This window comes from Bactrocera neohumeralis, chromosome 6, assembly GCF_024586455.1.
Source record: "Bactrocera neohumeralis isolate Rockhampton chromosome 6, APGP_CSIRO_Bneo_wtdbg2-racon-allhic-juicebox.fasta_v2, whole genome shotgun sequence".
Lineage (NCBI taxonomy): Eukaryota > Metazoa > Arthropoda > Insecta > Diptera > Tephritidae > Bactrocera > Bactrocera neohumeralis.
The window spans coordinates 66,435,130-66,449,161 of NC_065923.1; positions in this window are offsets into that span (position 1 = coordinate 66,435,130).

Below are 14,032 nucleotides of genomic sequence, written 5' to 3' on the forward strand. Positions count from 1 at the left end.
ACGAGCAATTCCGCTCATTGCCATAATTTTTGCGAATTCCTCAACGCTAACGTAACTGTCAATCAAATGCAATGCGATCGCCGCGAATTCGCGAGAAGCGTGAGGCCGCACCATGGCAGCCGGTGAAGGGAATAGCTGCGTCTAAGTCGGTGGTGTTGGTGGTGGTTGGCGGAAAACGGCACTTGGCACTTGGCACTTGGCTGTGTGGCGGTGCGTTGACACTCGACGCTGTCAAATTGTAGATTGACGTCGGCAAGTGATGGCAGATTTTTTTTCTGCACTCGAGCTTATTTGCTGCCTATGAAGTTGTTGTAGTAGCCGGTGTTGCAAAACTAGCAAAAATATGCCTTTAAATTTTATTTTCATTGCTACCATATGCTTTCGGTTTATTTATAGACACGCCATCAACAAAAGTCAATGCACTCACATAAAGGAAGCGGGGAAGTGAAATGGATAGGCGAGAAGTTCGCAGTAATTATTACATTCTTACGTATGTACATTTCCATGTCGATTGCGACAGCTATCAAGTGACAACAAAAACATTAGCAACACAACAACAATATTTAGTAGCAACAAGTGATTCGCTCTTCTTTGCTATTGTTTGTTGCATGACTTAGCACCGCTGATTCATTCGTTTCACTTTTCACGTTTTGTATTTGTTTTTTGTTGTTGTTGTAGTTGTTGTCGTCCTCACTTTATTTGCTGTTTAGTTGTTTATTTAGGAAAACATATTTCATGACAATACATCAGCATTTTGACACATTTGGCAGCGCTGCCAGACTTCAGTGTGGCACGGTGGAATGGTTTCATGAAACTTGTAAATATATTTTCAAAAAATAAAATGTATATTATTTTAGAGATTATATAGAAACTTTGTATAGAATGGAATAATAAGTGTTCGAAATGTAAAGTTTGTTTGACTGAAAAACAGTTTCGCCAACTGATTTTCTTCCAACAATTTCTAGTCCAGTGCCATTGCTCAGAAATGAAACTTTGTCCATCAAAAATAGTTGTATACACTCTATCTTCTCTGCAACGAGATAGTGGTCCGAGTAAAAAAAAAACACTGAAGAAGTGTTTTTTGTCTACCACAATATGTTCAATATGTTCGAAGTTCTTGGTGGCTTTTCGATCCGAAGACAGCCAGGTTGTTTGATTAATTTTCCTAAGCTGGAATCTACAACTGCAGATAACCATATTTCGGGCCCCGGCGAATTCGATCAGCCTCATTTCATTTGGGAATGTTTCATCATGGAGCCTGAATTTACCAACCAATGTTCCGAAGATACCTTCATCCACCGCCCTTGCGTTAAAGTCGCCAAGCACGATTTTGACGTCGTGGCGGGGGCAGCTCTCATAGGTGTGCTCTAAGCGCTCATAGAAGACATTTTTGGTCACATCGTCCTTCTCGATATATTGAAGATCTTCGCTTTGATGCGGATTGCGGCTAGCCTTTACTCTCACGAGGACATCAACCAGCTGGGCCGCAGCACCTTCCCAATTAAGAGACCGGACATTCCAGGTGCATGCCCTTAAATCGTAATCCTTAATATGTTTGCAGCGTTCGTTATCAAAAGGCAACCTCTCACTCGAGGCGGTTTTTTTTACATGGCGGGTCCCGAAACCCGCGCACAACCGTAGGGAGGGATGTTTCGCCTTCTCACTTTAGCTCGCCCTCAAGCGCATCCCATAAATTACTCATGGCTCAGACGACTTTCCTTACTTGTGAGAACTTCTACACATAGCTAAATCCATTTAAGTTAGTGGTTAAGAAATTTCCAGTAATTCTGAAATTCTTATCATCAAAAATTATATTGCTCTGTCATCATGGACTTGAAATCCATTTAACGCTCTTTTTACACAAAGTTTTGTAGAAAGACCTCTTTTATCGCCATTTACTATAATTAATTAATCTATTCTTAAAATAAGTGATTTAAAATATTTTTAGCCTCTATATATCCTGGTGAAGTGATACTTCTTAATCCTTAAGCTTGTTTCCTCAGCACAAAGCTTTAGTATCCCTCAACAATGTCCTTCAAATCTAAAATACAAAAGGCTGCAGAAACAGTCCCACTCTTTTCATAAATTGTACCATGACAGGTAAATTGTATTCTCTGGAACTTCATACCATAGTAGCTGTTGAATATTTCATAAGGAATGGCAATTACAGTTCACTGTTTAAAAGTTAGCTGTGCACATAGTTTTCACATTACAAAGAGTAATTTTATTTCTCTATTAACCTGTTTTATACCCAAGAAACAGCATATGGAAAGCATAACGCCTTTGTTAAACTAAATGGTTCAAAATAACAAAAGTTTTGTGATACTATTTAGAATATTCCTATTATTCACGATTATGTAAAAATAAACTCAAGTTTAACTAACTTGCAATTTCTCTTTCTCCAGAATTTCAACAACTACTACTCTGAGAGCTCCTACCCACTTCATCGATCACCTATTGGAATTGTTCAAAGTGACTTACCGCTACTCATTATACCAAATATCGTTTCAAGCTCTCTATCTTAATCATACGTTTAAATAATCTTGGATAACGAAAAGGGCGAAACAAATGGGTCTAGTGGTAAACGAGGGCAAGACGAAATATCTCCTATCATCAAACAAACAGTCGTCGCACTTGCGACTAGGCTCCCACATCACTGTTGAGAGTCGTAACTTCGAAGTCGTAAATAATTACGTCTATCTTGGAACCAGCATTAACACCAACAATAACGTCAGCCTCGAACTCTAACACAGAATAACTCTTGCCAACAGGTGCTATTTCGGACTAAGTAGGAACTAAAGTCCTTTCTCGACGAACAAAGACCAAATTCTAAAAGTCACTCAACTCAACAATCTCAACACTCATGTACGAGTACAATAGAACGTCTGATGAGTCGACGTTACGACTTTTCAAGAGAAAATATCTGCGGAAGATTAATGCTCCCTTGCGCATTGGCAACGCCGAATACCGCAGTTGATGGAATGAATGCTGTACGCGATGTACGACGACATTGACATAGTTCAGCGAATTAAGAGACAGCGGCTGCGCTAGCCAGTTCATGTTGTCCAAATAGATGAAAATACTTCATCTCTGAGAGTATTCGACGCAGTACCCGCCAGGGGAAGCAAAGAAAAAGGAAGACCTCCACTTCGTTGAAAAGATCAGTTAGAAAAAGACCTAGCTACACTTGGAATATCCACTTGGCGCCAAACAACGAAAAGGAAGAACGATCACTAGGCTTAAGAGATACAGAAGTTCCTACTACAGGTTGAGATTGTATCAGATCTCGTCACGCTTTTTAAAGATATCTCTTAGCATAGGAAAAATTAAATCTTCTAAGACTTATACTGCAGTTAGACTACCAACTAAGTCTAGTTGGTTGGATACGACTTCCTTCAATGGAAATTTTAAGAAATATTTTATCCGCTTGAAATTATTTTCGGTTCCGCCCGTACATAAACATGCTTACTTAACATTCTTTCATATATTTATTTTTTTTCTACCAATTGACACTTGTATTTACAGTTATATTTGCTTTCGCATGCTGTCACAGTGCTCATGTCTCTTGCAGTATGTTCGACGGTGCAAAAAAAGTAAAATAATTAATTCACAACATGGAAATTGAAATTGAAATATACGAGCCGAGCAAAAATATGCCACGAAGAGTAATGCGCGTACAAAAATAAAATTTCAATTTACTTGAATATTACATACATGAATGTGCTCTGGATTGATGTCTTCATTTTTTATTAAATGTTTGCACTTTACTGTTTTAATTTATTTTGTCGCTACAGATTTAAAGCGCTCTGACTTTAAGGTATGCCGGATTTTTGTACTTTAAAATATTCACTTATTTTGACAGCATTTTAATTTGTTTTATTTTAGTTGGAATTTCCAGCTTTCAGTTTTTTGTTTATTTCATATTACACACACATTTTGCACGTCATTTTGAAATAATGTGCAGATACCCAGCAGTAAAATGAGACAGTTATATAATACTTTTAAACTATTGAGAACCGCAAGCATAAGTAGTTTAAAAAGTCAGTTTTTGCACAGTAACAACCAATATATTTTGGTTCTTGTTCTCCGAAGTGATCAGCTGGCAGATTTTGATCAGAAGTTTCGAAGTTCAGTTTCATACTTATTCAAATAGAACTAATCCAATTTAAAACCTTAAATATAATTCGTTTGCCTTGAGCAACTAAATGATTAAAAAAAATACCGACATAACAAAGCTCTCTTTTGCTTTCCCTTTCTGAACAAACTCCGTAAATCTTAGTAGTCCAATGCTTCTCAGACCAGTTTAATATTGATTTTTAACTGAGTTTTCCTAACTACATAGTTAGAGATTTTTTTACTGGGTTCAATATATGCATATGGATAGGTATGTAAGTGTGCTGTGATCATTGATGACTATTTTCTTTGATGTTAGCAGCTTGTGGTCAAAATCGATTAAACTCAGCTGGTGAAAATTATGTCAAAGTGAGTGAGATGAATTTGGTATATCCATTAACTTTTTTCAACTGTGCTTTATACTTGTATGTATGAAATGTTTATGATTTTTAGCAAATTGCCGAAAAGCAATGCATCAAATGATGAATCAGATCGACTTAAATAATAAATATGGTTAAGAAGTGACTTTCTTTCAATCTACTCAGTGGGTAAGGCTCAGCTCAGGATACTATCGGGGACACAGTTGGCAGATGCTAAGTAGATTAGCTGCGAATAGTAAGACGCAGTCCCCAACCAAAAGCTGCAGGAGAGGAGGGCTTGGCTCAAAATGCCTAATGTGGCCAATGAACTTCCGGCGAAGAGGCGAACAGATGCGTCCTTTAAATAAGCGTCCACAACCACCTTTGAGGTTGCACCGAGGGAGAACCTACACACGAGAGGGAGGCAACAATGCGTCATGGGATCACACATCGACCGGTATCTAATTTGCACAGATGTCGACGAGAACCATGGGCAATGGCCCATCAGATGTGATGTACTGGAAACCCAGAATGAATGAGTTATAACAAAGGGCTGGTGAGAACAACATTCTGCCACCAAGCGCCAGTAGGTAAGAGTGACATCTCAACGAAATGTGTGGCAGGCTAATGCTATACTCATCTCCGTCTCGTTGAAAGCCTGTCGAGTCTTCAAGTACGTTCTATTAACGTCGCGATATTTTTGGCCGCACAAGTTCAGTTGAGACGAACCCTGATTAATGCCCGAACCTGTGCTCCCATAAGAACTTATATCAACCCTCGCATGGCCTTCCTGATTGCATAGATAACCACGGGGCTCATATAGGGCAACTGTTCGAATACGCGTAGATAGCGGCTTGAAGCGGAGACGCATTAAATCAAAATAGACACACCACAACAACAACAACAAAAGAATGGACGACAAGAGAAAACACAACAATAAAATACGGACCGTCTTTCACCTACACATACAAAATGTCTTTTCAACAATACAGTGGTTAGTATAGGATCCCTTTAAAAGAAACTCCAGCTACACAAGCAAGATGCACAATACAAGGAGAAGGGAAGAGCAACCCAGCTGCCAGCTGTCATCACCGAAAAATCCTGGGCTACTCCGTAGCAGGAGTATATCAGCCAAATGAAACGGGTAGAAGAGAAATCCTTAGAAAAGTGCAGGGGTATCGTGTAAATAATGAAGATGGCGATGGCAAAACAGAAAAACGTTAGCATGGATATTAAGAACGGAGCGGCACAGCTACACGAACTCTTTGACGTTATCAAGAGTTACCGTAAAAACTGGCTTACCGAAGAAAACGAGAAAATGCGGGGACAATTAAGCAGGCGCGTCAGTACCTCCGAGCCAATTGGCTTAAAGCGGTGGGCGGAAGCCCTGTGGAGCCTTGATAAACAGTTCGACAAGGTAACAAAAAGAACGATCAGAGCAAAGAGTTATGCCTAAAAGAACGAAGAAATCATACGCAGAAGGAAGCACCTAAAAATAAAGATGAAAGACAACAATGAAAGAAGAAACAAACAGAGCCCGTGGTCATTAAGCCAGCAGAAGGCAATAGCTACGCAGAAGTCCTTAAGAATATTCGAAAATAGTATAGTATATATAATAGATCTATATACTCCGATAGTAAGGTAGCGATATTAGCCATGAGCTCGCTGACAGTGTTCTCAAGATTAGTCAAGAGTTGTTTAGGCTCTTTGGTTATAGCTTCGAGTAACTATAATTATATTGGTTTGGGTGCGAAGCCACAACAGCACTACAGGCAACTATAAGGCTGAGGAGCTTGATATAACGGTATTTCAGTCTCATTAACTGCGGAATGGCAACGAGTAGGAGTTTCACAGGCTTCTTGTGGTTCACTAATGTACTGTTGGGTCCCTGATCAACACAGCATGCATTGGCCAACTAGCAGCAGCTGTACAGTAAGAAGGTCCAGCGTAAATTGTAAGAGGTATTGTGAACTCTTCGCTATTAGCAAAGTCCAACTTTCAATGTTTGTAGGAGATCTAACTGGTTATTGTACAGTAGTGATTCATTCGGTAAGATTGAATATGAACGCCATTTTAATGTATCAGCCATCTAACCTAACATTAGAAGTGAAAAGATCTCAAGTGTTCTGGCTGAAGTCATTCGAAAACCATTAAACAAGCCACCACATATGCACAGGCCCTCTTGTAATTAATATCTACAGTTGGAAGCAATTATTTTTTTTATCATCAATTATTTGTCAAACTCGGCATCATAGATTTTAATTTAGATCATAAGCGTAAAATTCTCCGAAACATAAAAAGTTTCTCAGTTTGTACCCGTCTAATAGACAATACTTTTGCAAAAAGTTATCCGACAAAACTATGGCGGATATCTTCGACATATATAATATTATCCCCCCGACTTATAAAATAGAAAATGAAATTAAAAACTTGAATTTATGATATTTGGTTTAGAACATAAGTGTATGTTCTGAGTTAGTAACCAAGCTTGCTCCAAGAAAACCTAAGATTTTAGCCAACAGAATTTGAATTAGAGACCTTCATAAAAAAATCAATAAAAAAAATAAAACCTTATTATTAAAAGAAAAATTCCGAAAAACTAAAGGATAGCCCGATAGAGGCCAACGATAATCGGGAGTCACCTAACGGAAATTAACCTGGATTTACTCGCATATCTAGCCAAGAACTCGACAGCATTTCTCAAAGTTATTTGTAACATATTTCTGCCGCTGACACTACAACAACAACAACATTTATATCTTGGCTCCAAACGAATTTAATTAATCTTCTTGATTGACTGTAGCAAGCAGATTTCACAAATTTTTTGTTAGATCACCTGCTGCGTCCATATACTATACTTTTCCAAACAAATTTTATTGAGCCCATATTATCAAAAAAAAAAAATAGTTTTAATTCTTTTTTTTCTCTAGACTCCAAATTTTGCAATAATAAATTAAGCTCTATACCAATGACTTATTCACTTGAGCAAAGTAAATTTTGGCAACCTACTAACCAAGCTCAAAGACAAAGTAAAGCAAACCTGTTGAGTAATATATTAGATTTCACACGAAAAAAGGCTATAGACAAAATTCCCTTGTACCAGCGACACCTTCACAAGCAGTTAGGTGGTTGTTCAGTTGAAATATTCCACCGGCGAAGCAATAAATTTTATTACATTTCATTTGCAGGTTTGCCAACTCAACAATTTCGTCTAACTGCAACGCCCACTTACATACACCTGCATACCTATGTATATCGCTAGGTAGGTACCACGAATATATACTAATTGAGTATCTGTTGGCTGTAAAGAGCAAATAGTAGAGCAAAACATACGTACAACAAAAAATCGAAAAGCAAAAGCAAACACAGAAAAACTAACGGAAAATCCTGACGCCGAGGCGATCACTAAAGCTATCCAGTTAGCAAATAAAGTGGTGCAACGTGTAGCCAAATCATTTGGTTGCGGTCTGCATACATATATGTATGTGTGTGTGTGAGTACTCTGTGGCTTTAGTTTTTCTCGGTTCCACCTCGCCAATGCTTGTCACCTCGGCCGGTTCTGGTTGGCTTGTAATGCTTTTGGCGCTCATAAATCAATTTGTCACCCGGAAAAAAAAGTGTTCGGAACAAATATAACGGTAAATAACTCAATTTTCGCTTTAGTGAATTTGTGCTTGTTTAGGAAAACATTTAACGCACGAAGCGGAGCGTTTTTGGTGAAATTACTGTCTGTGAAAGGCACATTAATATATACTATATATGGAGGGATATATGGTATATTTATAACCTTATAACCTAAATCGCCTAAAAAGTGAAAGTTGCGTGCTTACAGGTAATGACACAACAACAAGAACGGCATGCCAGCTGCCTGGTAATAAATAAATTTAATTATTTTTGCGTTGCACTCGAGTCTGGGTGTTGCTCTTTGTGCAATCGCTTATTTATTTACTTTGACTACTCGCTTAAATATGACATTCGCCCCTCGATCCCGTTAGTTGCATATTAAATGTGTCACTATATACGAGTGTACGTGCCGTAACTGTCAGGCAATCCATTAATGGCGTTATCATTTGGCAACCAAAGTGACTTATCGCTAATAAATTAATTTGCTCTATGACGTAATCGCTTTTTTCATTATGATTAGTTGCAGGCAATCCAAAGCCATGGGAAATTTATTAATTATTTAATTTTATCAGTTGTGTGCAAATATGCAAATCGCTTATAGGATTTTATTAATTAGTCAGCTATCAGTTAATTGAAATGAGTGCAAAAGCAGTGCGAAGGTCACGCGGCTAGTACCAAGGTCACTCAACTGAGTAGCAATTTAAATAAAAGTATTTTAATGAAATGTGTTTTGAATATTATACATTTGCGAAAGCACCTTAAGTTGTATAATTAGCGTAATTAAACCGACTAAGAAATTTGTTTTATCATGGATAGACTCATCATCATCAGCTACACAAACCAGTGCGGGTCTTCGTTTGCTGCATTTAACTCTCCATATAGACTAAATTTAGTTATTGAATAAATTAGGTGTCTAGAAAGTCTGATAAACTGCATATATCAAATAAATTAATTTAGATTAGCATTTAAAATATTTAAAAAGCTTAATTTGAACTCTAGACTTCGTCGGGGCCCGAAATATGGTCATCTGTGTGACTATATTCCAGCATAGGAAAATTCATTAAGCTACCTGGCTGGCTTCGAATTGAAAAGCCACCAAACTGAACGATCATGTTGTGATAGACGGAAGACATGTACGCTCCGAGATCCTAACATTAACTTGTATCACGTTTCTGCAAAGAACCGCAAACAAACACACGGAAAGTTCGATGTCGAGAAGCTGCAATCACAACAGACATCCGAACTATTCTCTGCTCGAGCTGATCTCCGAGAGCACCCATCAGCAACTCGGTATAAGAGAACTGTCGGGCGGCATTTCACACTGTTCACACGTTCAGCTACGAACAAAACCATTGGTTATCGGAAAAAGCTAAAGAACAGCTGATACGATGAGGAGTGCCGTCTCGCAGCAGAGAGAAAATTGACTGCCTACCCCTCAACGTTACAATCAATCACAACAGCGACGTGCGGAATGGTATAGATACCGAGAGCTGAAGAGGAAAGCGAGACGCATTTGCGGACAAAAAATTAGAGAGACCGAAGTGCGTGATTATGAAGAACTTAACAAACTGGCCGACAGGGGTAAATATCGAAAATTCCACGAAAAGATGCGACGACAAAGAGAAGGTTTTAATACCGAAACATACTCTAAGAGAACCTTAAGGGGTGATCTAGTGATTGATTCCTAGAGCATACTAAAAATATGGAGGGAACACTCGTCCAGTGCGCCGAAGGGTGCTGAAAGTAAAACACCAGAAGAAGGTGAACCCGATTCCACAATCGATGACTATGGAGCGAACTTTCTATTGACCGAGCATGAAAAAGTTCGTATAGCAATTACCCGTCTGAAGAACAGCAAAGCGGTGCCGGCCGATGGATTGCCGGCATGCATCAGATTCTCTGTAAAATATGGTCGGACAAAAGCATGGCCGACGATAAGCCTGTCAACAGTGACATGGGAGGCAAGTCGCGAGTGCGACGACTGTTTGTTTGATGACAGGAGATATTTCGTTTTGCCCTTGTTCACTACCAGACCCATTTGCTTTGCTTCTTTGTTCAACCTGGAGAAAGTAGAACTAACGGCGCGCTTATTATGGCCAAAGATATCGATTTCATGGGCCTACGCCAGCAGTTGTACACTATTGTTGAAGATTGTACCTCACTTTTCAGATCTATAGCTCGAATTAATTTATCCAGAAGTAGATTGAAGAAGTCGCTCGATAGGGAGTCGCCTTGTCTGAAACCTCGTTTTGTATCGAACGGCTCGGAAAGGTCCTTCCCGATCCTGATGGAGCTTTTGGTATTGCTCAACGTCAGTTTATACAGCCATATTAGTTTTGCGAGGATACCGGAATTTTCTGGATTTCTTTTATTAGACCTTATATTTGCTGATTTTGCATAACTAGATTTTAAGTATCCAACTAAAACATTTTGAACACGTAACGAGACTAAAAAATAATATAATTACAAGTAAAATTGTATTTAAATTTTTTTTGGAATGAATAATAAGAACAAAAAAATTTAAAAAAATCATTTATTTGTACACAAAGTCAGTCTAGTTAGCCAAATAACACGAAGAGACATTAATTAATGTAGAACATAAAGATTTCCACGCATCACAACGCACTACAGACATGCAACAGCGGCACATATCCATCATATTTAAATATCCAATTAACACCGACGCATTGCGAAACGCACTCACTCACCAACGCCATAAAATGCAGTTATGCACAATGAACGCCCGACGCAAACCGCAAATCGCATTAGTGTGTGGGTTAACAAAAGTGACCGAAGCATTTTAAACTAGAGGGACTTAAAAATTATGCACTCTTCCAAATATTATTTGATGAAAATGTATTTGTATGTGTGTAGGTATGCTTTGGTGGCATGTATTGTACAATTGCTAAATACATGTACTTTGCAACACGCATGTCAAGTGAGGCCCACGCTGATGACTGATGAACAAGGTGGCGGCGCCAAAATGTTTCACAAACAAATTTAATTAGTTTTCGCTTATTTTTAGAAATTTTTGGACAATATATTTTTGGCATTTTTAGTGAAATAGATATTAGCAATATTATTATTAGAAATTACTAGAAAAAATAAATGCACTTTTTAGAAATATTTCGCAGTACGATTTCGGGCTTTAAAAATCACAACTTTACCTTCGCATGAACTTGCAATTAATTCTAGAAATATGGAATATATATAAAAGTGGCAATAAGATTTTTCCACTGGCTGAAGAATATACTGGGTGCATACAACAAAGATTTCTTAGAATAGACCTCAGTCAACACATTTACGTAGGTACTATAAAAGATCGTTTCATCAAACACTCAGCATAAAATCACAAACTTTATTCCCGATTAAGTCTAAAGGTATTTAAATATGTACCACACTATACAAACTTTACACAACTCAGTTTTATTCCAAAACGTACTCCAGAAGAAAATATTGGTTGTCAAAAAAGTCTGGCGGTATTTTCTCTAGTTGGCGCTGAAAGCGCGTAGTTCTAGTTTTATTCGTCGCATCGGGTCATGCTATACCTTCTTGGAAAGCTCCTTTCACGCGCTAACACGTATTTGATTGATTGTCGTTTCTTTTAAGTCGTTCGTGAGTTATAGCGTCGCAAACATGGAGCAAAATAAAGAGAAAATACGGCCTTAGCATCGGTCAAGAGCTGGGCATGAGTCATCAAAAATTCATTTCAATTTCAATAACAAAAAAAAAAAAATCAATAAAAATACCGCAAGACTTTTTTGACAACCCGTTATTAACATTAACCACCGGTACCTTGCTTGAGTCCTCATAAAAATATTTTGTCGGAAGCTCTTTGTCAAAACTGTTTAGAGGAAGACGAGTTGAAATCATCTTGTCAATTTCTTTTCCATTGCCTGCATTTGCCCAACTGATATTGAAATATCTTTGTAGACACACCTTTAGAGAACCTGGGAAGGTGACAGCAATTGATATTAATAGACTTAATATATTAGCGGTAAGCTCAAAATGCTTCATCAATATATGAGGTGACGCACTTTAAGAAGTTTTTCAAACTTTCGACAGGAAGAGAATGTGTGGTAATGAGAATATGCCGGCATTTCTATGAAATATCTTAGGCTGCGACTGTAAAGCAGGAGCTTTCTCTTACCTTGGGTGAGCCCTTCTAAGTTGCGAGATGATTTTCGCTACCTTTCGGGAAAAAAAATAATCTGGAGACCAGTTTACTGCTTTTTGTGTCCTTAAAATGTTCGTAGACGTTTGCTTACTGACTACGAGAGACATTTTCTTATATGTTAACAATAGTAGTTCTATTCTCCGTAGCGAGCTGGATATTGTGTGAGTCAGCCAAGCTTGCATTCAGACCGTGATCTGATTCAGCATTCGTCGGTCGTCTTCCTAGTCTCGGGCTGTGATTACTGCTGGGATGTCGTCTGAGTATGCAATTAATTACGATTCGTCTGGCATTTAAAATTTCAGGATATTGTCATAACTAATGTTCCACATGTTTGGGCCAAATGATATTTGTCGTAATCCTTTTATAGGTGAGTTTTCTATTATTATCACTGTATTGAGATAATCGGGGATTTTAAAACTTTTTCTAAAGCGTCGCTCAAATCCACCCATCTTGCGCTATTGAAGGGGTTTCATACGTCATTGGTCGCCAACAAAACCCTTCGTTTGAATTTTTGACATCTACTCTGTTCAAATTCTACGCTTTCAATGGTGTTTCGATAGCTCCTAAAGTTGACCAATCAGGTCTAAAACCGTGCTATCTAGAATAGACTCCACCAGCTTCGTTCATACATGCTTCGAGTCCAGATTTAAGTACCCTTTCATAAAACCTTATTGCTATATTGTACTTGCTTAGTGACCGCTACATTGATGGCAAACAAGGATGACCTTTTCTCTTTTTTATTAAGACAAACCGTTGTTCTTCCGCTTCTTTTGCATCGATTGTCTCAAGAATTTTTACTGGGATCCCGGTCAGACCGGTTGATTTTTTAGACTTGAGTTTACCAGCCGTCAGCTGTTCGAGAGTTAAGTTGAGCCGGCTGTCACGCACTACATAAAACTACTGATCCTTAGTAATGTTTAATGGAGGTTTAGTTTATTTTAAGCTGTAGTAGTTATTAGCAAACATTAAGAACGACTTGTTATCTAATTCTGAAACTTCATCTAGCCCCTTCATCTGTGAAGCTCCTAAATATCTAAGGCGAGTTCTAGCCATTGCTGAAGGGAAGCAACGAAAGTGTTCCAGCGTCTCTCTCATATCTACTTTTTACAGGTATCGTCGTTACTTAAGTCCATCCGGCTAGCATGTGATATCATTAAACCAACAATCGTCCTGCTGTACTTTCGAGATCATATGAGTGAAAAGGATACGTGTTTTCCTTCGGGATTCTTCCATCTCGCCTTATCCGTCCATCAGCCCTTTCGGAAATTTCATTTTATATCGTTTTTAGTGACCTCTGTATTTCCTGTACTGGTACGGTAGCCAGACAAATGGTTGTTTTGGCAATCTCAGCAGCTATTTCGTTTCCCGGAATCTCTGTGTGCCCTCGGACCCAATGCAGTCGCTTTCCCGCAGCCATATATCTACTGCCTGCCTGTTTCTAAAGACATTCTTGCCGCCTGACTATCGACGTATATGTTAATCTTCTTGATTGGCTACGATCTCAGCCGTTATCCTAACCGCAAAAGCCTTCCGCCTGGAAGATACTGCAGTACCGGGAACTTCTTCGAACAATGCATTCCTCTCCCTCTTCCACTTAATTAGCTATTTTTGATCCTTTTGAATAAATGTTGTAAGTGCCGCTGGCGAGGCGCATGCTTCGGCTCCTGCGAAATGCGGAATTGGAAGTCTTATAGCTCCTCTGGCCCTTTATTTATAGTGTAGAGTACACTTATGCTGTAATCAATTTTAAAACAATTTC